General features: G+C 43.0%; 1 protein-coding gene across 6 annotated transcripts in view; it reads right to left on the minus strand.

Moving 5' to 3' along the window:
• LOC126473494 (uncharacterized) overlaps positions 1–24,595 on the minus strand; it is a 52,211-nt gene that overhangs the window by 22,114 nt on the left and 5,502 nt on the right. The window contains exon 3 of one of the 6 annotated variants that reach the window (XM_050100579.1): positions 756–855. The exons of the other annotated variants lie outside the window; for them this stretch is intronic. The gene's annotated coding sequence lies outside the window, so the exon portion shown is untranslated. The remainder of the gene's footprint in view (positions 1–755; positions 856–24,595) is intronic. 6 annotated transcript variants of the gene reach the window in all.

Consider the following 24,595-nt stretch of genomic DNA (forward strand, 5'->3'; position numbering starts at 1 on the left):
TGGGTCATAATCAAGAGGTCAGATCACACACAAAATACTAGACCGTTAACACCTCTGCAATTACTGGGGGCTACAGAGACAGAAATGATAACATAGCACAGCTCTTTCAGAACACATATGTTTGAGCAAGTTGAATGAAAAGTAAGATTACATGTGTTTGCCATGTGAGAGAGGGGGGGGAGGGGGATGGTGAGGGGGAGAGGGGGGCACTTGTCACGGAATGGATTTTCCTGTGGTGAAGGTTTTGCACCATTTCACTTACAAAATCTCTGGTTTGAAAGATGAGACAGATAGATTAAATGAATGCCTTCTTTCTTTCTCCCCCCCCCCCCCCCCCCCAGAAGTTTTTCATACATTTGGATACAAGAATCTTCTGAAATTATTGTATCAGAGTGTGCTTCAGAGAGATCAGAAATACAGAGAAGAAGACAACAGCTAAAAGCCTTCAAACATTCTTCTGATACATGAAATTAAATGTCCAAATTCATGATAGTGAATTGTGTATGAAACTGGCTAATGTTTAATATATATGCATGTTTCATTTTCTAAGAGGTGAAATTGTTAGAATCGTACGTAATGTTTTGAATATCATAAATTAATTTATGACAAGTTTTGACATCAAAAGCAGAAAAAATATGTTAAGAACAAATGTGTTCTCTCTCTCTCTCTCTCTCTCTACCCCCCCCCCCCCCCCAAAAAAAACCACACACACACTCTTCGTTTTGTAGATAGTAACTGAAACTGTCATTACTTACTGACAGAATATGAACGTTTAAGACAGCAGGTGATCACACAGTTGCAGGTGGTGGCAACAGAGAGAAAACTTGTCACGTCATCAGGCAAGACATCTGCATGCTGCAGAATAAATATGCCATATTACCTTTACGTAAATCATCATGCTAAGAAATATGTGTTAGTGCTACATCACACACACCACATGAATTACTTTAGTTAGTACGGTGGTTTAAAGGCACTTCTTGCATGTTTAACAGTTTAGTGCACTAAGATTTCACAGAACTGTAAAAGGTGTGGTTCCAGAATACAAATCCTGTATTCACATAATGAAGCATGTCTCTAAAGTCATCACAAACAAAACATCACTAAAATATCAAGAGAGTGTGTCTTTCACAAAAGTTTAAGCCAAAAAAGATGAAAATAAAAGAATACACTTGACTGCCTATGCTCAGAAGAGATACATTAACACTAAGACAATAGGACTATTTGTATACTTAAAATTGTAGTAGTGGTGAAACTGAATGCAGTGACTGAGCTACAGATTTTTTTCTACTTTAATACGAGGTGTGTTTTTTTTTAACTAAGTACCGTTTTGAAATTAAAAAAAGACGTACTAAGATATCTCAATAATTTTATTTTTACATGAAAGCCTGTACCTTAATCTACGCACTGCCGCCACTACAGTCTGATTCTTCCTTGTTTACGTTGTGTACTGAGTGTTTAAGATGCCTCCGATAATCGTGAGTCCCGCCGACTGTGCAGTATGGGCTGTTATAAGATATCTTAGCGCTAAAGGCCTAAAAGCGATCGATATTCATCGTGAGATCTGTGCAGTTTACAGAGAAAACATTATGAGTGATGGAATGGTAAGTAAGTGGGTGAAAGCGTTTAAAGATGGCCGCACAAATGTGCATGATCAACACTAGAGTGGGAGTCCTTTGGTTGTTAATGAAAGTTTGGTGCTGGACGTGGACAATAAGGTGAGAGAAAACAGACGCTTTACAATTTCCTCCTTGCGGGATGATTTTTCTAATGTTTCTCGCAGTGTTTTGTATGGCATTGTGACCGAGCACTTGAATTACTGAAAATTGTGCGCATGTTGGGTACCAGAAACGTTGACGGATGTGCACAAAACCAAACGTTTAGACAGTGCATTGACTTTCCCTGAGCGGTACCACAATGATAGTGATGATTTCTTAAGCCAAATTGTTATGGGCAATAAAACATGGGTGGCCTACATCACACCAGAATCAAAGCAACAGTCAATGGAAGTTGAGCAAGGGCATCGTTTTGCTGCAAGACAATGCCCGTTCGCATGTGGCGAATCCTCAGACCAAAGATCTCATCACATCTTTTCGATGGGAAACTCCAGATCATCCTCCGTACAGCCCTGATGTCGTGCCCAGCGACTACCATCTGTTCCTGCACTTGAAGACAATGACGAAGTCAAAACAGTGGTGATGCAGTGGTTAACAAGTCAGGTGCCAGACTTCTATGAGGAGGGTATTCAAAAACTGGTACAACGTTATGACAAGTGCTTCAATATTGACAGAAATTATACAGAAAAGTAGATTAAGGTACAGGCTTTCATGTAAAAATAAAATTACTGAGATATCTTAGCACATCTTTTTTTAATTTCAAAATGGTACTTACTTAAAAAACACGCCTCGTACATTACTGATTAGAAAGAAAAACAACTTTGCATATAATAAAAAACACAAACCATACAGTACATTGATTTGTAGTATTTTTCAATTTCAGCTGAATTCATCATGGAATAAGAATACAACATCAGATAAATTTGTGGTTTTTTACATTCACCAGTGTTCTGTACTTAACAACATATTGCTTTGGTGTTACTTTTGTACACTGCCAGGAAAAAAGATGCAGCATCTTAAAGGACTGTGTTTAGTGGCACCAGGATATAACACACATGTACACAGAGGGACTGTAGTGTTAGTTACTCATTTGTCATAATGATAAGATGGCACTCAGGAAGCTGACAGTAACTGTGCTGAGTTTAGGGATGAACAATTGTGAGCAACAATCATTCTATGGTATAACCATGCCTCACCAATGAGTAGGCACTCCTGCTGAACAACTACAGACATTTGAACAGGGTCATATTGTGGGCCTGCAGCAAACTGGATGGATGCAATGTAGGACTGCGGCACACATTGTGCACAATGCACTGGTGGTGTGACCCCTCTTTTTGCAGTGGTCTGTGGAACATTCTCACACCTGTACACCAGGTTCTGGATGACCACATAGTACAGACATATCAAGATAAATGCATTGTTTGACCAGCAGTGGTCCACTAAGTATCATCCAGGAAAGAAATTCAGACACATTTTGTATATGCTGTGTCACCGAGGACCATCAGAAACCATCTGCTTGTAGAAGGACTAAGACACCATGTGTCTCTGGCCAGGCAGCCACTGGCACCACACCACCACCAAGCATGGCTAGTGTTGTGAGGGAGTCAAGGGTGTGCTCTGCCGTCTTCAGTGATGTAAGTAGTTTCTGTCCGTACATATACGATTGATTTACATGTGCATGGTGTACACATGATGAAAAACTTTCATCAGTTCTGTGGCCTGCACATTCCTCTGACCTCAATCCTTTCAATTATTGTCTGTGGGAAAACCTTAACCATGGGCCTACACAGTAAACCACCCACATGCAGAAATGTGATTGACGTATTATAGAAGTCTGCAAGACAATTCGAAGCTGTTCTATATGCATTCTCCTTTACAGATGAACCACACTTTTCTAAAAGTCTCCCAATAAACCAAAGTTGACCATTTGCCTTCCCTACCACAGTCCTCATGTGCTCATTTCATTTCATATCACTTTGCAATGTTACACCTAGATATTTAAATGACCTGACTGTGTCCGAACATTAAAAGATTGTTTTTCCTACTCATCCACATTAACTTAGATTTTCCGACATTTAAAGCTAGCTGCTACTCATCACATCAACTAGAAATTTTGTCCAAGCCAGCACGTATGTTCCTACACTCACTCGATTTCGACACCTTACTGTACACCTGTCATCGGCAAACAACAGCAGATTTCTGTCCACCCATCTACCAAATTGTTCATGCATACAGAGAACAACAGTGGTCCTATCACACCCAACCCTGTGTCACGGGGCGGAGTATTAGCCTTGGTATGACAAATTAGAGAAAGTTGACAACTATACACTCTGTGATATCGAACAAATATGTGGCTTCTGATCACTGCTGCTTTTACATATCGGATCATTCAGGCAGTTCAAAGTCCTGCGTGATTTGCAGTGATGGCACACTTCCCTGCATGATTCATATAAACAACAATGTCACACATTAATAAATCTATATAAGAAACTCGGTAATTCTGGCACACAGAAGGACATACACTCCTGGAAATGGAAAAAAGAACACATTGACACCGGTGTGTCAGACACACCATACTTGCTCCGGACACTGCGAGAGGGCTGTACAAGCAATGATCACACGCACGGCACAGCGGACACACCAGGAACCGCGGTGTTGGCCGTCGAATGGCGCTAGCTGCGCAGCATTTGTGCACCGCCGCCGTCAGTGTCAGCCAGTTTGCCGTGGCATACGGAGCTCCATCGCAGTCTTTAACACTGGTAGCATGCCGTGACAGTGTGGACGTGAACCGTATGTGCAGTTGACGGACTTTGAGCGAGGGCGTATAGTGGGCATGCGGGAGGCCGGGTGGACGTACCGCCGAATTGCTCAACACGTGGGGCGTGAGGTCTCCACAGTACATCGATGTTGTCGCCAATGGTCGGCGGAAGGTGCACGTGCCCGTCGACCTGGGACCGGACCGCAGCGACGCACGGATGCACGCCAAGACCATAGGATCCTACGCAGTGCCGTAGGGGACCGCACCGCCACTTCCCAGCAAATTAGGGACACAGTTGCTCCTGGGGTATCGGCGATGACCATTCGCAACCGTCTCCATGAAGCTGGGCTACGGTCCCAGCACACCGTTAGGCTGTCTTCCGCTCACGCCCCAACATCGTGCAGCCCGCCTCCAGTGGAGTCGCGACAGGCGTGAATGGAGGGACGAATGGAGACGTGTCGTCTTCAGCGATGAGAGTCGCTTCTGCCTTGGTGCCAATGATGGTCGTATGCGTGCTTGGCGCCGTGCAGGTGAGCGCCACAATCAGGACTGCATACGACCGAGGCACACAGGGCCAACACCCGGCATCATGGTGTGGGGAGCGATCTCCTACACTGGCCGTACACCACTGGTGATCGTCGAGGGGACACTGAATAGTGCACGGTACATCCAAACCGTCATCGAACCAATCGTTCTACCATTCCTAGACCGGCAAGGGAACTTGCTGTTCCAACAGGACAATGCACGTCCGCATGTATCCCGTGCCACCCAACGTGCTCTAGAAGGTGTAAGTCAACTACCCTGGCCAGCAAGATCTCCGGATCTGTCCCCCATTGAGCATGTTTGGGACTGGATGAAGCGTCGTCTCACGCGGTCTGCACGTCCAGCACGAACGCTGGTCCAACTGAGGCGCCAGGTGGAAATGGCATGGCAAGCCGTTCCACAGGACTACATCCAGCATCTCTACGATCGTCTCCATGGGAGAATAGCAGCCTGCATTGCTGCGGAAGGTGGATATACAGTGTACTAGTGCCGACATTGTGCATGCTCTGTTGCCTGTGTCTATGTGCCTGTGGTTCTGTCAGTGTGATCATGTGATGTATCTGACCCCAGGAATGTGTCAATAAAGTTTCCCCTTCCTGGGACAATGAATTCACGGTGTTCTTATTTCAATTTCCAGGAGTGTATATGAGGAACTAAGCCTGCGGAGATCTGCAAAATGTGACTTATATGATTAATCTGATTTCTTATTAATTGTTGGAATTTCAATTCAGAGGGTACTCCATGGTTTGTTTACAAAGACTTGTAAGCAGCTCACAAATTTCAGCAAACTAAAGAGAGTTGGGGTCCATACCAACAAATAAATTTTGATATTGGACCACAAAAGAAAAAATGCCTTCTCATCTAGCAAATCATTTATCTTAAATTATGACAAGTGACACTGTAGCCACCTGAATTTAGGAGACCAGTTTTACCACAAAATCTGTTTGTCAGAGCTGCTGGCAATGTTGTGCCCACCACATAAAAACTGGGGTTGGACTGTGGTCAGCTGAGGTTCTTCTCTTTTTGTATGACAGAGGAATTTTTCCTGGACTGCTGTTGTTAAGGACTTCCTTGTTGTTTTGGAACTGCCATAATTTCAAGACTTCTTTTACCATCTAGATAACAACAGTGCAACGGTGTAGTCCAAAACTGCACATTTCCAACACCAGAAAAATCCTCTGTTCTAAGGAATAAACCATGTTGTCTACAGCACACTTGCACGTTGTGAACAGTACACGCTTACAGCAGAAAGACGACGTACAGAATGGCGCACCCACAGACTGCGTTGTCTTCTATATCTTTCACATCACTTGCAGCGCCATCTGTTGTTGAAAATTGTAACTACTGTAATTTCGAAAGTTTGTCTGCCTGAAAATGTACTGTTGTCCCAAGCATATTGCAACAAACGGTGTATATCTATCGCTGCTCGTTTAGTTTTTATTGCCGTTTCAAATATACCGGTCATTTTTGAAACACCCTGTACATTATGAATTACCTCGAAGAAAATGGTCTATTGACACACAGTCAACATGGGTTTAGAAAACATTGTTACTGTGAAACACAACTAGCTCTTTATTAACATGAAGTATTGAGTGCTATTGACAAGGGATTTCAGATCAATTCCTTATTTATGTATTTCCGGAAGGCTTTTGACACTGTACCACACAAGCAACTCATAGTGAAATTCCGTGTTTACGGAATATTGTCTCAGTTATGTGACTGGATTTGTGATTTCCTATCAGAGAGGTCACAGTTCATAGTAATAAACGGAAAGTCATTGAGTAAAGCAGAAGCGATTTCTGGCGTTCCCCAAGGTAGTGTAATAGGCGCTTTGCTATTTCTTATCTATATAACCGATTTGGGAGACAATCTGAGCAGCCGTCTTAGGTTGTTTGCAGAGGACACTGTCGTTTACCAACTAGTAAAGTCATCAGAACATCAAAACAATTTAGAAAAGATATCTGTATGGTGTGAAAATTGACCATAAATGATGAAAAGTGTAAGGTCATCCACATGAGTGCTAAGCACTCCGTCGTCAGGCCACAAGTGGCCTACCGGGACCATCCGACCGCCGTGTCATCCTCTGTGGAAGATGCGGATACGAGGGGCACGGGGTCAGCACACCGCTCTCCCGGTCGTTATGATGGTATTCTTGACCGAAGCCGCTACTATTCGGTCGAGTAGCTCCTCAATTGGCATCACGAGGCTGAGTGCACCCCGAAAAATGGCAACAGCGCATGGCAGCATGGACGGTCACCCATCCAAGTGCCGACCACGCTCGACAGCGCTTTACTTCGGTGATCTCACGGGAACCGGTGTAACCACTGCGGCAAGGCCGTTGCCTACATGAGTGCTAAAAGGAATCCATTAAACCCCGGCTACATGATAAATTAGTCAAATCTAAAGACCATAAATTCAACTAAATAGGGGCAATTTAAATTGGAAGTAAGACGTAGAAAATGTTGTGGGGAAGGCTAACCAAAGACTGCACTTTATTGGCAGAAAACTTAGGAAATGTAACAGATCTACTAGGCGACTGCCTACACTACGCTTGTCCGGCGGTGTGGGATCCTTACCAGACAGGATTGATGGAGCACATCGAAAAAGTTCAAAGAAGGGTAGAATGTTCTGTATTATAGCGAAATAGGGGAGAGAGTGTCACTGTCATGATACAGGTTTCAGGGCGGACATCATTAAAACAAAAGTGGTTTTCGTTGAGGCGGAATCTTCTCCGAAATTTCAATCTCCAACTTTCTCCTTTGAATGCAAAAATATTTTCTTGATGCTGACCTACACAGGGTTATACGATCACCCTGATAAAATAAGGGAAATCAGAGCTCACGCGGAAAAATATGTGTGTTCTTTTTTCCGCACGCTATACGAGATTGTAATAATAGAGGATTGTGAAGGTGGTTCGATGAACCCTCTGCCAGGCACTTAAATGTGATTTGCAGAGTATCCATGTAGATGCAGAATTACTACTCAATCTAATGTGAGAAAAAGAATGCATGTAGGCACTAAGGTTGCATCAACCTTTATCACTAACCGATGGCTAACTGTGAGGCCCTGATCAGAGAGCTAAGTTTGGATTTCTCCCTCTGTCAGATCATCAAGTAACTGAATGTAAATAACATAATTTGAGTTATTCATGTTCGATGGGACTCGACATGAACAGGACAGCTGTGGAGGAACAAAGCTGTAAGCACTTGATGGGCTTGAAAATTACAATTGGTCTCCAGAAGGAAATTCCCATTACATAAGCGAGAGCTGGATTTCACTTGGCCTGCTTCTGCATCAACACCTTTCTGAATAATAAACAGTTTAACCATAGCAAAGGATTGAACTTCTGCGGTACACGATACCATGTGGAACCGAGGTGCTGCTGGGAGAGTCTCTGAACCTTTGGCCTCATTCCATTTATGTTGAGTAGATGTAGACAGATTGTGATTGGCTCACTGTGGAAAAAATCCCCAATGACTGCCAGTGTCTCCTCCAACAGCGTGCTCCTTCCAACTGGGGCCCCCCTCAGAAGAGGGTTCACCCATCTTAACTGATTGTTTACATCTCCCAAACTCCTGACAGAGGAACCAATTGGCAATTGGAAAGGTAACAGCTTAGGCAGTCACCCCTCTCTGGGCCTGGCTTGTACCAGGGCGTACATGCAAACCCTAACTGTCGACCTGGGACTTGGAATTACATGTTACACATTCACCTGGTTACACATCAAACACATAGGCCAGCCTTCTGGAGCACAAATGGAGGAAGAAGAAACAATGAGACATCTCAAGTGCCAAAGCAGAGGAGATGAAGAATGAAGAAAGAAAGAAAAACAGATAAGGGACTGTCCTATGCCGGACTACTGAAACTGCAGAATGCATTCCCGAAAATATCCTAGATGTGTTCCCCAAGGAACGGGAAAAAGAAATAAACACATGCAGCATGCAAAGGGAAGAGGTACTGGAAAGGCTTGGGCCCTGTGGTAGTCAAGCATAAACTCACCACAAAGAATGGTGAGCCCCCAGGCAGGGGTGGGAACTGGTCATTTACTTATCCATCCACCATCGTAGGTACCAGCCAGTGCATCTCAAACACAGAGATAGAAATGTGTTAGAGCTCCTTCATGCACAAAACTGTGTGTGTGTGTTTTGTTGTTTTTTAGGAGCACATCATCTAGCAGGCTTGGAGGGTGTTCCAAACAAAGTCCCTGTAGAAGTCACCTTTACAACAAGCTGGAGGAAGGTATGGCTCCACCAGACAGTCACCTACAAGTTCAGCGCATAACCTCATCTACATCTACCATCCATACTCCGCAAGCCACCTGACGGTGTGTGGCGGAGGGTACCTTGAGTACCTCTATTGGTTCTCCCCTCTATTCCAGTCTCGTATTGTTCGTGGAAAGGATTGTCAGTATGCTTCTGTGTCGGCTCTAATCTCTCTGATTTTATCCTCATGGTCTCTTCGCGAGATATACGTAAGAGGGAGCAATATACTGCTTGACTCTTCGGTGAAGGTATGTTCTCGAAATTTTAACAAAAGCCCGTACCAAACTACTGAGCGTCTCCTGCAGAGTCTTCCACTGGAGTTTATCTATCATCTCCGTATTGCTTTCACGATTACTAAATGATCCTGTAACAAAGCGCGCTGCTCTCCGTTGGATCTTCTCTATCTCTTCTATCAACCCTATCTGGTACAGATCCCACACTGCTGAGCAGTATTCAAGCAGTGGGCGAACAAGCCTACTGTAACCTACTTCTTTTGTTTCCGGATTGCATTTCCTTAGGATTCTTCCAATGAATCTCAGTCTGGTATCTGCTTTACCGACGTTCAACTTTATATCATTCCATTTTAAAACACTCCTAATGCGTACTCCCAGATAATTTATGGAATTAACTGCTTCCAGTTGCTGACCTGCTATACTGTAGCTAAATGATAAGGGATATTTCTTTCTATGTATTCGCAGCACATTACACTTGTCTACATTGAGATTCAATTGCCATTCCCTGCACCATGCGTCAATTTGCTGCAGATCCTCCTGCATTTCAGTACAATTTTCCAATGTTACAACCTCTCGATATACCTCAGCATCATCCGCAAAAAGCCTCAGTGAACTTCCGATGTCATCCACAAGGTCATTTATGTATATTGTGAATAGCAACGGTCCTACGACACTCCCCTGCGGCACACCTGAAATCACTCTTACTTCGGAAGACTTCTCTCCATTGAGAATGACATGCTGCGTTCTGTTATCTAGGAACTCTTCAATCCAATCACACAATTGGTCTGATAGTCCATATCCTCTTACTATGTTCATTAAACGACTGTAGGGAACTGTATCAAACGCCTTGCGGAAGTCAAGAAACACGGCATCTACCTGTGAACCCGTGTCTATGGCCTTCTGAGTCTCGTGGACGAATAGCGCAAGCTGGGTTTCACACGACCGTCTTTTTCGAAACCCATGCTGATTCCCACAGGGCAGATTTCTAGACTACAGAAAAGTCATTATACTCGAATATAATACGTGTTCCAAAATTCTACAACTGATCGACGTTAGAGATATAGGTCTATAGTTCTGCACATTTGTTCGACGTCCCTTCTTGAAAACGGGGATGACCTGTGCCCTTTTCCAATCCTTTGGAATGCTACGCTCTTCTAGAGACCTACGGTACACAGCTGCAAGAAGGGGGGCAAGTTCCTTCATGTACTCTGTGTAAAATCGAACTGGTATCCCATCAGGTCCAGCGGCCTTGCCTCTTTTGAGCGATTTTAATTGTTTCTCTATCCCTCTGTCGTCTATTTTGATATCTACCATTTTGTCATCTGTGCGACAATCTAGAGAAGGAACTACAGTGCAGTCTTCCTCTGTGAAACAGCTTTGGAAAAAGACATTTAGTATTTCGGCCTTTAGTCTGTCATCCTCTGTTTCAGTACCATTTTGGTCACAGAGTGTCTGGACATTTTGTCATGGCCTTGAACACACTGAAAATGATACAGTTACATGAGGTACTCATAAAGTATCCTTCATGCTGAACAATGAATGTACCACATGCTGATGTCTTGCCTGTACTATAGCATGAGGATTGTGATCAGCCTATATGTGTTGGTTGCAGAAATTTGTTATTTCATCTCTTCCACATGTTGCCTTGTCTTTAAAGAAAACTGAAGAGACAAACCATCAGCAAAAGTTATTAATTGATGGTACTATTGGGACGTGTTGCCACATGCGAGAAAATGTGAGAAGGAAATGGCATGAAATGTGGCAAGAAAATTCATGGCTCTTGCATTGCAATGATGCACCCACACATTCATCCTTGTTGATGCGATCTCATCCTCCATACTTCCAGACCCCCGTTTCTTCTTCTTCTCTCTCTCTCTCTCTCTCTCTCTCTCTCTCTCTCTCTCTCTCTTTTTTTTTTCCCAACGTTGACAACCCCTTTGAAAGGACAAAGATTTGCAGTGATAGACAAGATAAAAGAAAATTCGCAGATGGCACTTGCGCATTCCATCAAGAGGCGTACCGAGACTGCTTCCGGAAGTGGAAATGGTGTTGGGAGCAGTGTATCACTTGTAGAGGAGAGTATTTCGAAGGAGACAGAGCACAGTTAATAAAATGTAAGTGAAGAAAAATTTTGTGGACAGGTTTCCAGAAAGTTTTGAATAGACCTCGTATAGTTTGATAGCTTTTTCTGAAATTATTAAAGCTTAATACAAAGTTGTAGATGGAAAAAGAAACTGAGTAATGTTGGAGTCAGGTAGTGGTATCTTTCAAACTAGTTGCTTTTCTATTAATACAGGATGTTCCAAAAAGATCTTTACAACTTTAATAATGTATTTTTCAGAAGTGGGTATAAGTAACAACATACAGTTTGCAGGATGATGATCACGCACACCTAAAATTTTAGTAGCCATTTAACGGAGTTCAGTGTGTGTGCCACCTACGGCACACAGGATATCTAAGTGATATTTCAGTACTTCCCACATACGGCCTAGCATGTCTTTATTAACATACATGCAGTTGCTGGGTTGCTGTTCTGGTGTGAGCACACAAGCTGTGCAGTGGGGTCTGGTAGAAAGCATCCTTGACAAAGCCGTGAAGAGATTTTGGGGATCAGGAAATTTCTCCTCCTCTGCCAATCCAGCAGTCTGCAAATGTGGTAAAGAGCGTTCTTAATGACTGAGACCCAGTGGGGGAGGGGGGCGGCATGCACCATACTGCTGCAGGATGATGTCAGGTTGCAGTTCTTTAACCTGTAGAAACACAAACTGTTTTCAGACAAACAGTCAAGTTTATTGACGCCTCTGCTGAGAAAAACGGTCCCACTGTGCAGTCATGAAGCAGGCCACCCCACACATTTGCCTTTGGACTGTCGCACATGATTTCATTGCTGAATTGGTGGTTCTCAGATCCTCACATTGTGTCAGTCTGCTTTCCTGGTCACACGAAAGCAAGCTGCATCCGTGAATGTCACCTTTTTCAGGTAATAAGGGTCATTGTTCGTTGTGACTCAGAATCTCTCTCAGTTGCAAATGTTTTGCACTTGGGCCTGTCATCAGGTTGAAGCACATGCAGCTACTGCATGTTGTGGGCATGAACCACCAGTCACTTGTGTAGCACTGTGGTTGATGGTAGCTGCAACTATCTAGATGCTTGAGAGATTGATTTGGCTGGGCTGCAAATAAATGCCTGTTGCACCCCTTCCACATCTGCATCACTTGTGCTCGGACGCACAGAACTTGTCCTCTTTGTGACACTTCTGGATTCCTTGAACCTTGTATAACACTGTCTGATGGTCAGATGTGATGGTCGTTTACTTTTGTAACATGTCTGGAAGTTCTGCTGGACCTGGGCGTCAGAGTTGTTCTCTTGTCAACCATTCCACATGCTCTTCCATCTGTTCAGGTGGGGAGGGAGTGACCATTTTCGTCATTAACAAACTTTTAAAAAAATTAGGTTTATGTGAACATTATGCCGCAAACTGCAACCTTCAACCTGTCCCCATTCGTGATACATACCTGAAGAGAATGGCAAAGATCATTTTAGGACACCCTGAACGTACAGTATTCTGATTCATAATACATTAATTTAGAAGTAATTCTCTTAATTAACATTGTCAGTAGAGTAGCACTTGCTGTAATTGGTTGTTAGTTTATTTGCAAATAGCCATCAACAACTGCTTGTGTCTGTTGGCGTATAACTTCACTTGTTCCACATCACTGAAGGCTTCTCTTCACAAAGGAATTTGGAGAGCAAGATATGCAAAAACAGATGTGCTGTATATTTGCACTTGCATTATTTAAACAAGTACCTTATCAATTATTAAGTGCTGTGGAAATTGTTGACAGCAGAACTTGGAATAATAATTGGATTGAGAATATGATTCTTAAACAAACACAGATACAAATACTGCTATGTATTTGAGCTTTTAGCCAAGGGTCTTCTACTGAAGTAGAAAACACACACACACACACACACACACACACACACACACACACACACACACACACACATTCCCACAAGCACAACTCACACACATATGACCACTGTCTCTCACCATAAGTTCGAACATTTGCTTACTACTTTAGAGGAAGGCCTTTTGACCAACGAAGGCTCAAATATATAGCAAATCTATCCTTTTCATAATATTGTCATTGTTCAATCCTGGATTTCCCATTTTACCTTTATTATTCTTTTAGTCACTTTTATTTCTACCATGCTTTCCCACCTTCTACAATGATATCTTCCTCACTACTGTGTCTCTTCTCAGCCTGACTTTGTGATAGCTGTCTTTGGCACAACTGCAGTGCAGTAATGTCTTGTAAACTGTATCACATACACAAATGTCCGAAAAATCTTCATTTTTGTGTTATTAAGGAAAGTTGATGTTCAGTGTCTTTCCAGGTACAACCCAACTTATTTGCACACCTATTTGGCTCATTGTATCCTAGATGGCTTTGTGTTCTCTGGGACACTTGTTTACATTTGTCATTCATGTGTCTTCAAAGTGTCTATTGTGTATGTGTATTACAGGTAGTGAGTTAACTGTAAGTGCTCCGTTCAAGCATGGCAATATATTCAGTTTGTGAGCAGGCAGGTATACGGCTACGTGAATGATGGTGGACACAAGGCTGCACGGCTGTTCCTGAGGGCTATTTCCAGGTTGAAGACAGCCAAATCATCTAGCCTTTGCTGCTTTATATCATCACATTGCCGAGGCAGGGTGGCATGAATTTATGATGAACAAATACCTCAAAAGTCAAAGAAACTTATCAGCATGGCTTTGACATTTGACCTGAGCTGATGAGGTTTTTTTGGTCTTGGAGAACCTTCCCCAATCCATTGTGAAGACTGACCCTTGGTCTCAACATCATAACCGTATATACACGTCTCATCACCAGTTATGATTCTCTTAAGGAACATCTCGTTCTCATTTGCGCGATCCAAAAGTTCTTCACAGATTGGAAGGCGAAGGTCTTTCTGGTCTTGACTCATTGAGCCATGGGACGAACTTGTCAACAACACAATGCATTCCAAGATGCTGTGTCAGGATTTTATGACATTATCCAACTGAAATGTTATATTCTTCTGCAATCTGTCGGACAGTCTTTGATTGGCATGCACAATTTCATTGATGTTCCTGATACGTGTGTCGGTGGTAGATGTCACAGAGTGTCCTGAACAAGGGTCATCTTTAACTTCCGTCCGGCCACTTTTAAACCATGTGAATCATTCCTAACACCGATTACAGCTTAAGCACTCATCACAGTAGGTTTCCTGCATCATTTGGCGTGTGTGTGTAAAGGTTTTCATAAGTTTCACACAAAATTTAATGCAGACACGTTGCTCCTCTAACTCCGCCATCTCAAAATTCGCAAACTGTGTGACACATTGTTCTACTCAATACAGTATTGAACAATAACTAACAGACATACAACCATGAAACTTCTAGCAGTTACACATTAAACGAAGGTCTGTGCACAGATGCCAACTGCATTTTCCTTCAACACTCTATAAGTGCCAAATTACGAATGTTCCGGAATTTTTTGAACAGACTTTGTATACAGTTTGGATAAGCTAAAACCTATTTCGTATAAACATTATTCTTAACCTTGAGTCAAAATATTCTAATAAATTGAAGGCACGGCTACACTGATATCTGGGGATTTCCTTGCCAGCAAACATTGTGCCAGAATATAAAACTCTATTCTGAATCCTAGATAAAGGCACAAACTCTGTACGAATATATTCTTTTTACTGGTACTATTTTAGCAAATTTCACAGTTCATCATAAATTCACTCTTAATTCATTATCTAGAACTTCCATTATGGAGTGAATGCTTTGGGAGTTCAGTGTATGAATCTGAAAATCCCTGTAAAACAAATACTTTTTTGACCTTACCTTCACTGTCCTGACTGACTGAAAGTAGAGCAAGCACACTAGCAATCCCATTCTGCAGAATAGCACAATAAGAGATAAAATTCCTATGTGTAAAGCACAAAGAACTAAGTTTTTTAGTTAATTTCTAGATGTGCTCTTGCTACCAATTCAATTTGTTTTACATCTATATAACTAAAAATTTCATAAATACTATAATTTTCTATGTAACCATTAACCTATAATGCACATACTTATTATTAATTTTCATTTGTCTAGGAGTACATAATATGACTTTCTGTATGACTAAAATTTAAGCTGTTAGCTGTGAAACAGCTATAAACCTATTCCATGGATGTCTTTGCATTGTTCATCAGAATATTTGTCTCATCAGCAAACATCGCTGTCTTTGAAATGGCATCCAATTGTAGATTGTCAGTTAAATATTATAAAAACTCTTACAATTCTGCATTCACGTCATGGTTAAGAAATTTAGCTAACATCTCATTCTCCCCCATACTCAAGTTCAGAAACTTTTTTAAGGGGGCTGGAATTAAAAAATATATAAAAATGACCACAACAGCAGTCATCACCACAGCTTATTAACTAGGATCTGCAAATGATGATACTAAATAGATCTGCAGGAACTTGGTTGATATAGACCTCCTACAGAACTTTCTTCACAGGAGAATACAATATCCGAAGAATGTGTCAACAATGTAATACTGTGCTGCCTCCCAAATACAATGTTTGTGGCTCCAAAAGCAGTTCCTATGATGCAGTATTACTTACCCAATATGGCTACACAACATCTCAGAAGTGGTACCGTGAGGAGATGTAAGGTTGCATTTGAATTGCAACTTTTAAACTAAAATTTTGGAGCAGAGTGGTTAGCATTTTTCACGTACAGTGTACCTTCTCTCAGCTTCTACAGAAGACGGGAGAATTACTTTTTCTGCAGTGTTCAGACATATGTTGTGTGTGTACTTAATATGTGATACTTTGAACATCTGGTTAGTAAAAAAATTTACAGATGATACTATTTTGAAATTTTCTGGAGAAGTGTGCTGACACAGAAATAAACTGCTCTATTCAGTATAAATAAAGTTTATAAAATATTATGGTTTTAGTGTTGACAGAATAACTTACAGCATAACAACAAAAATAAAGACTTAGCTTTGCGACAGTAGTACAATTAGAATAAATGTAGGTCCTCCCTTACAGCACGTACAATTTAACACTGTGGACATGCAAATTCCACTTCCCCTTTTTATGTTCTGATACATTATACATCATGTAATTAAGCCATATAGACAACTGGGACATTGTGAAACAAAAATAGCACTAGAGGTGTAAATATCGCTGTACCATCGCTGGCTATTAATGAGCAAGTGTGTTGATAATTTTATTACAAAGATTATAATGTTCGAACACCAGAGAAATGCATCATCTCTACATACATGTATTATTCAGTATTCATTCAAATATTTATTTTGTATTTTGTTATTTGTTTAAGGTACTCCTCAGGCAGTGTGCGGTGGTTGGAGTTTATCAGCAGATGTCCCTACATCACCAGGTGCTGCATGGCACTACCAATATCACATGGAGTGCCAAGGACCTCAGAATAATACATTACAACAGTCGTCAATGAAGACTGCAGACGATAATGTTAATAGTGTTTATGCTAAAACACATGTAAATTCTGGAGCTTAGTATATGGTAAATATACACGTCTGTATACAAGCATATAATGAATGTTCTTGTTATACATATTCATCGAAAATCACCTTGGAAATGATTTACACAAGAGGATTATCAACTGATTTAAATCTGATGAAGAAATCCATATCAATAAAATCTTTTTGCCACTCAAACCTTTCACATTGCCCTCTGAATATAATCCACAATGTTCACACCTTCTTTTCCACTAGGCACAAGATCTGGATAGCTAGAACAGTGTTGAGGGAAACAAGAGTAGTAACTAAGTAAGTAAGCAAGTAAAAGATGTCATGTGACACCACAAACACAGCTAGTTTACTGGGTACATAATCTGATGGAAAAAAAACAACCTTTTACATGTGCTCCAGGGACTCTGCTACCATGAGCTATAGTAATACTACAAAAATAAAACTTTAAAACACAACCTTTGCATCTGCATCTTAAGCAGCCAGGCTGACTATGAACTCCATCACTGGTTAAGAACTGCAATTTGCCCCACATCATATGTACGTGTGTTGTGTTTTATGCAAGTGCCAAATTGCCATAACACAAAGAAAAATCAATGAAATCAGTACTACGACTGACTGAAGAATCGCACTGAGTGTTAGCTATGCTTGACTGTGAATCACTGAAACATCACAAGATGCTGCTGGGTTACAAGAAGTTGGACGGAGGTGGTGTTACAGGAAGCTATGATAACTTCTTTCCCTATTGGAAAATACACTATGAACAGAAGTTACAAAGGTATTGCTTGTCAATACAACATACACCCACAAGACCAGGACTGAAAAACAAGACATTTGCAGCAGTGTAATAATAATACAAAACAGACAACACTACCAAAAAATATTTCAATAGTTTCTGTCTGTACATATCTTCAAGTCATAATTTCTTCAGATACTTCTTCCTCATAACCTATTTCATGCATCGTATTCTTATAAAGTTAGGGTGAAGTCAATATTTATATTTTCAGTTATCAGTGACTGTAATGCTAAAGCACTATTATTTAGCTATCCCACAAGCTAACTGTCAGCATACATCACCCTACTATCCTCTCCGTTGTGACAGTGCCACGACATTTAACAGTGCCGCCACGACAGTACGCGCAAACGTCGATAGAGGCGCTCCACTTGGCTGAGTGCAGGAGCGCCACCTAGCTACGAACGGCGCTGGCCGCATGTCATGGCACGGCAGTCGAATAAGAGATACTGAGTTGTTATCATGTAACGAGCTATTGTTTCTAAGTGAGTGTGTTTGAATATCCACACAATTATTGGTGATTAAAGGTTATAATACTTTTTGGCGACGAGGATGGGATATTTTCACTGTGTTGTGGACTTGTGTGTTTGTGACGGGGCAGACGTGGAACAGCTTATGCAAGCACTCATTGAACAACGAACAAAGCTGACGGCTGCTATTCAGGCACAACAAACAGAGCTGACGGCTGCTATTCAGGCGTTGTCGATGTCGCTTACACATCATCTGTCTTCCTCTTCTCCGCCTCCATTCCCTCCTTATGACGAGGCCGCTGAAGACTGGGAGGATTATGAAAACGTTTGCGGCAACACTTCTTGGCTTTCGGCGTTGTCGACGCTCCTATGTGTAAGTCGTTATTTCTATCTTGGATTTCCCCACGGATCTATCAGCTGCTATCTCAGTTAGCCCCTCTGCGGGAACCTGCCTCTCTGTCCTTCCAAGAAATGTGTGACGTATAGTCTAACTATTACCGAAAAAAACACGCATGTCGTTGCCGCCTGCGTGGCGTTCTACCGGTGTCGTAAACAGCCCTATCAATCTTACCGGGCTTGGGCGGCGGAACTACACGGTCTGAGTAGGAAATGTCAGTTTGTCACGGACACTCATCATGAGTCTTATGCTGATTCAATGGTTAGGGATGCTATTCTATGGCTTGCTCCTGATAAAGAAGTTCGGCAACTTGCCCTACAACTGCCAAACCCGTCGTTGTCGGAAGTTCTAAGCATTGCTCAATCCTTTGAAGTGTTTCACGCTGCTGGCGCGCAAATAGACGCCTGGTGTGATGTAGGCGCTGTACAGTCAACTTTCGACACGGACAATTTGCCTGTATCACAGGAGAACGAAGATGTGGCGGCGGTTCACTCGCGTAAATAATGCCGCGTTGGGCCGCAACGCTCGCAGCGAAAACAGCAACCACAGAAGCAGGTTCGTTCCGCACTTCCTTCTTGTCCACGTTGTTTCGTACAGCATGACAGGGCCGCGTGTCCAAAACGTTGGGCCACGTGTAATTCATGTAGGAAAAAAGGCCACATTGCTTCTGTGTGTCAGTCCCCTAAAGTTCCTGTCGACGAGGACGAGGCATCGGACATGGATGTTAACTGTGTGCTTTCTCAAACAAATAAGTTGTTTGTTACTGTTCGTGTTCTGGATAAAGACATTCGCATGCAAGTGGACACTGGCTCTGCAGTAACTCTCATGAATTCTCACACGTATTTGGAGTTGGGCTCCCCTCCCTTGTCTCCAGTTACGCGAAATCTGAGAACTTATAATAAACAGAAAATTCCTATCATTGGCCAGTTTGATGCTTCCACTGCCTACAAGTCTGTTGTTAGGCCCCTCACGTTTTATGTGGTGGATCATGCTGGCACTGAAAACCTGTTCGGTTATGATGCTTTCCAGTTGTTCGGGTTCTCCATTGATGATGATGTGCACCTCACATCTGAGGATATTCCGTATCAACAGCTGGATGGATTGTGTTTTGAATTTTCGTCCGTGTTCTCTGCTGGTCTGGGTCGTGCCAAGGATTTTGAAGCTCACATTACTCTTAAACCTACAGCTCGCCCTAAGTTTTTCCGGGCACGCCCTATTCCGGTGGCGTTGCGTGCACCTGTCAAGGCTGAGATAGACAGGTTAACAGCTTCAGGGATTCTCCTTCCTGTTACCTCCAGCGAATGGGCATCGCCAATCGTGGTGGTTTCTGAACCAAACGGGAGTCTGCGATTGTGTGGTGATTTTAAAGCCACTGTCAACACTCAGAGCCTCATTGACACTTATCCTCTTCCCTGTCCTGAGGAGTTATTTACCAAGCTCGCTGGGGGCCAGTTCTTTTCCAAACTTGACTTATCGGAGGTGTACCATCAGTTGCCGTGGGATGCTTCTTCCAAGGAATTTCTCGTCATCAACACTCCTTGTGGGTTGTATCAGTACCTGCGGTTACCATTTGGCGTCGCTAGAGCGCCGGTCATTTTTCAGCGGTTTTTGGAACAGCTCACGGCTTCCGTTCGCGGCTAAATAAACTATCTGGATATTGTTGTACGGGGGCCTCCACTGAGGAGCACCTTCGCAATTTGCGTTCACTGTTTCGGGTTTTGCATTCGGCTGGGCTGAGGTGCAATCTGGACAAGTCACAGTTCTTCCAACCCTCCATTGTGTATCTTGGTTTCCACTTGTCCCGTGAGGGTATACGCCCTCTATGTCAGCATGTTGCGGCCATTACCGCTCTACCCCGGCCGTCTACGGTCAAAGAACTTCAGGCGTTTCTAGGCAAGATTGCTTATTATCACAAATTCATTCCATCCGCGGCGGCGGTAGCTCATCCTCTGCATCAACTGTTACGCAAAAATGTCCCTTTCTGTTGGTCCCACGAGTGTGAGCAGGCTTTTGTCCGCCTGAAGGCTCATTTGCAGTCGGCGCCTTGTCTTGCCACATTCCGTCTGGGTCAGCACTTGGTTCTGGCGACTGACGCGTCACAGTATGGCCTAGGGGCTGTTCTCGCCCATCGGTATGAGGATGGGTCGGAACGACCCATCGCCTATGCTTCCAAGACCCTCAACGATGCGCAATGGCGTTACTCTCAAATCGGAAAGGAGGCGCTCGCTATCATTTATGCTCTCAAAAAGTTCAGCGTTTTTTGTACGGTTCTAAGTTTCACCTCATCACCGACCACAAGCTGCTGGTCTCTCTGTTCAGCCCATAGGCGTCGCTTCCGGATAAGGTAGCTCACCGCCTGCAACGTTGGGCTTTATACTTGTCTCGTTTTCACTATGAGATTCACTATCGCCCCACAGCCCAGCACGCCAACGCTGACGCATTGTCGCGATTGCCGATGGGCCCCCACCCGGTTTTCGATCGTGATGAGCTACTCTGTTTCCACATGGATGAGGAAGAACGTCGTGCGGTCGAGGTTTTTCCACTTACAGGTTCGCAGGTCGCGTCGGCTACTGCGCGGGACCCGGTCCTGCGTCAGGTGATCGGTTTTGTTCAACGGGGTTGGCCGGACAGGACCAAGGGCCGGGCATCGGATCCCCTTCGCAACTACCATGCCTTGCGCCTTCGTCTGTCTGTTCGTGATGGTGGTGTTCTTCTGGCCACGGATGGCGCATCTCCATGGGTCGTGGTGCCAGCCTCTCTTCGCAAAGATGTTCTTAAACTGTTGCATGAAGGCCATTGGGGTATTTCTCAGACTAAGTCCCTGGCCCGCAGGCACGTTTATTGGCCCGGTATTGATTCGGACATCGCCCACATGGTTGCTGCGTGTGGTCAGTGTGCTCAGCAACTGGCTGCACCTCGTACTATGCCCTCTCCGTGGCCTGATCCGGCGCAGCCATGGGAACGGGTGCACGCTGACTTTGCCGGCCCCTTCCTCGGTACTTAGTGGCTACTGTTGATTGACGCCTTCTCGAAGTTTCCGTTTGTTGTTCGATGTCCGTCGCCCACCACTGCGGCGATGACGCTGGCTTTGTCCAAAATCTTTGCGCTAGAAGGTCTTCCATCCACGATCGTCACGGACAATGGCCCTCAGTTCTCTTCGCAGGCCTTCCGTGATTTTTGTACTGGACAAGGGATTCATCATGTTACAGCACCGCCCTTCCACCCGCAATCGAATGGGGAGGTCGAGCGCCTTGTCCGCACTTTCAAAAGCCAGATGAAAAAATTCCTCAGTGATTTTTCCACAGATGACGCACTGCTGCAATTTCTGAGTTCTTATCGCTTCAAGACTCTGGGTGATCGCAGCCCTGCTGAACTCTTGCATGGCCGCCAACCGCGCACTCTACTGCACCTGCTTCACCCTGTCAGGTCTTGTGCTGTGTCCCCTAGTGTGGGAAAATACTCAGTGGGCGCCGACGTGTGGGCACGAGGGTATGGATCTCGCCCTAAATGGATTCCAGGGGTGGTCAAGGCTCTTCGCGGCCGCCAGCTTTGTGAAATACGTACGGACAACGGCATGGTTGTTCGCCATTACGACCAGATGCGCCCACGAGTGGTGGCCACGATGGTGCCACCGCCCCTTCCTTCACCTCCACCAGCCCGAGAAGCCAGTCCTGTCGCTGCTGCCGATCTACCGTACGTGTTGATGCAGCCGACGTCGCTGCCGCTTCCGAGTACGCCGGAACCGGCCCCAGTTGCGACGTCGCCTTCTCCGGAACCCATCTCGCTGGAACACACCCGCAGGTCCACGACACCTATGGATGCTGCTCCGCAGTTTTCACCCATCATCTCGTCCAGGAGGCACGTTCCACGCACGAGCTTCCGTCCTGGACTTTTTCGACCATACTCTCGTGTCTCTCTGCGGGATCTTCTCGGGGGCTCACAAGAGGCCATGGATGTCTCCGCACTGTTCATGTCTCCAAGGAAGTGAGGCTTCCTTTCCACCCCTTCAAGGGGGGAAAGTGTTGTGACAGTGCCACGACATTTAACAGTGCCGCCATCATAGTACGCGCAAACGGCGATAGAGGTGCTCCGCAACTCGGCTGAGCGCGGGAGCGCCACCTAGCTACGAACGGCGCCGGCTGCATATCACGGCACGGCAGTCGAATAAGAGATACTGAGTTGTTATCATGTAACGAGCTATTGTTTCTAAGTGAGTGAGTTTGAATATCCACGCAATTATTGGTGATTAAAGGTTATAATACTCTCCAACCATGTATACTTCCGGGTCATTCAATATGAAGTGGTCCAGTGATGGTGGCTTGACCATTTTTAAATATTTTAATTTTTTTTATAAGTTATTGTCCTATATTTGAAAAGTTCAGAATAGATTTTGAAAATACTTTATCTTGCACCTTTACTGGATGGTGGCCATTTTTATTTGTAGGTGTGTGACGATTTTTCAGTCTGGAGACATTAGCGAAAATTTTAATATCTCTGCACTGGGGTAAGTTGCAACATTGCAATTGACATGATTGGTTTTAGAAAAGTGTCCTCTACAACATTGTCTATTACACACAATACATCAAATTAAAAAATAACCAGTCAAAATGACCTCCAATGTATGGTATCCAAATTTTCAAAAATCCTCTTTTTAGGCCCAAAAACAACAAACAAGGAGTGATTTATGAAAGTCTATTTTTTCCTATAGTTAGATATCATACACTACTAGCCTCATATAGAGCAAGAACACTTACAAATGTTTCCTTAATTTTTTATGATTTTTTGAAATTTGAAAATTTTCATTTTTGTAAAGTTTGGGGTCAGTTATCCCAGGTGGGACTGAATATAAAAATACGATTTTTGCACAGTTTGTACATCTATATGATAGCAGCATACTGTAAAAATTTGAGGAAATAACTCACATTACTCTACAACTGATCTTATGGCAGCTACTATTTAAAAATACTCTACAACTGATCTTATGGCAGCTACTATTTAAATGGTTTATTGTTTCACTGTAATAAAATTTAATAGTGACATATATTTAGTTAACATAATCACCCAATATTCATTAAGTTTATTTATTTTTAATAATGAAATATTGAACAATAGGAGCTTGCACTTTTGTTCTATGGCAATAAATATGCCCATTTATGTTTAGGTTTACTGTCAATAAAGAAGTACATTATTGCTGGGTGTGGCATTGTTGTAGTCAGTCTTTTCTGAAACCTCTGTTAGAGTGGATGTACATACTTCGAGAGTGTAGAATGTGTTACGTGCTTTGCTCTATGTGTAATTTGTAATTAATTTTTAGAGATTAACTGGAATGCAATAACATGGATGAACAGTGCTCTGTTGTACAGATAGCAAGTGAAGCGTGTCACAAAACAGTTTACGGTTCAGTTTCAAAAAACTTGAAAAATGTCAATGAATTGATGAAGTTAGACAAACTTTGTTTAAATTTCGAGTAAGTTCTTCTGTAACATCAGTGTGAGTATCATGAAAAGAAATATATTCTGAAGAACAGTGACATTTTTGGAAGAAAGTGCTGTGATCCACTTAAAGTTCATAAAAAGCCTATTACTAAAGGTTTGAGGGAAATAAAACTTGAACATCTGTCCTTGTTATGTGAGAGTGAAACAGCTTCCCAAGTGAAACGTAATGTGATTCCTGGAAATTTCCTGTGCCCAAATTGTTAATCAAAAATATATGTTGTGAATCCAGAACCAGAATCATGTGACCTTGTTAATGACATTTATATTCCTAATGAGGAAGCTGTTAGCATATTGGATTTTGCTTGTTCTAAGTTAGACATATCTCCTGCCTCAAAAATAACAAAATTACGTAGCAGAAAAAGAAAAGCAGCTATTGAAAATAAGGTACAACAAATTTCAGACAAAATTAGAGACTTGGAATCATGCTTTACTAATATGGATACCAACATTATTTCTAAAGAAGAAGAAGAA

The sequence above is a fragment of the Schistocerca serialis genome, chromosome 4, assembly GCF_023864345.2.
Source record: "Schistocerca serialis cubense isolate TAMUIC-IGC-003099 chromosome 4, iqSchSeri2.2, whole genome shotgun sequence".
Classification (NCBI taxonomy): domain Eukaryota; kingdom Metazoa; phylum Arthropoda; class Insecta; order Orthoptera; family Acrididae; genus Schistocerca; species Schistocerca serialis.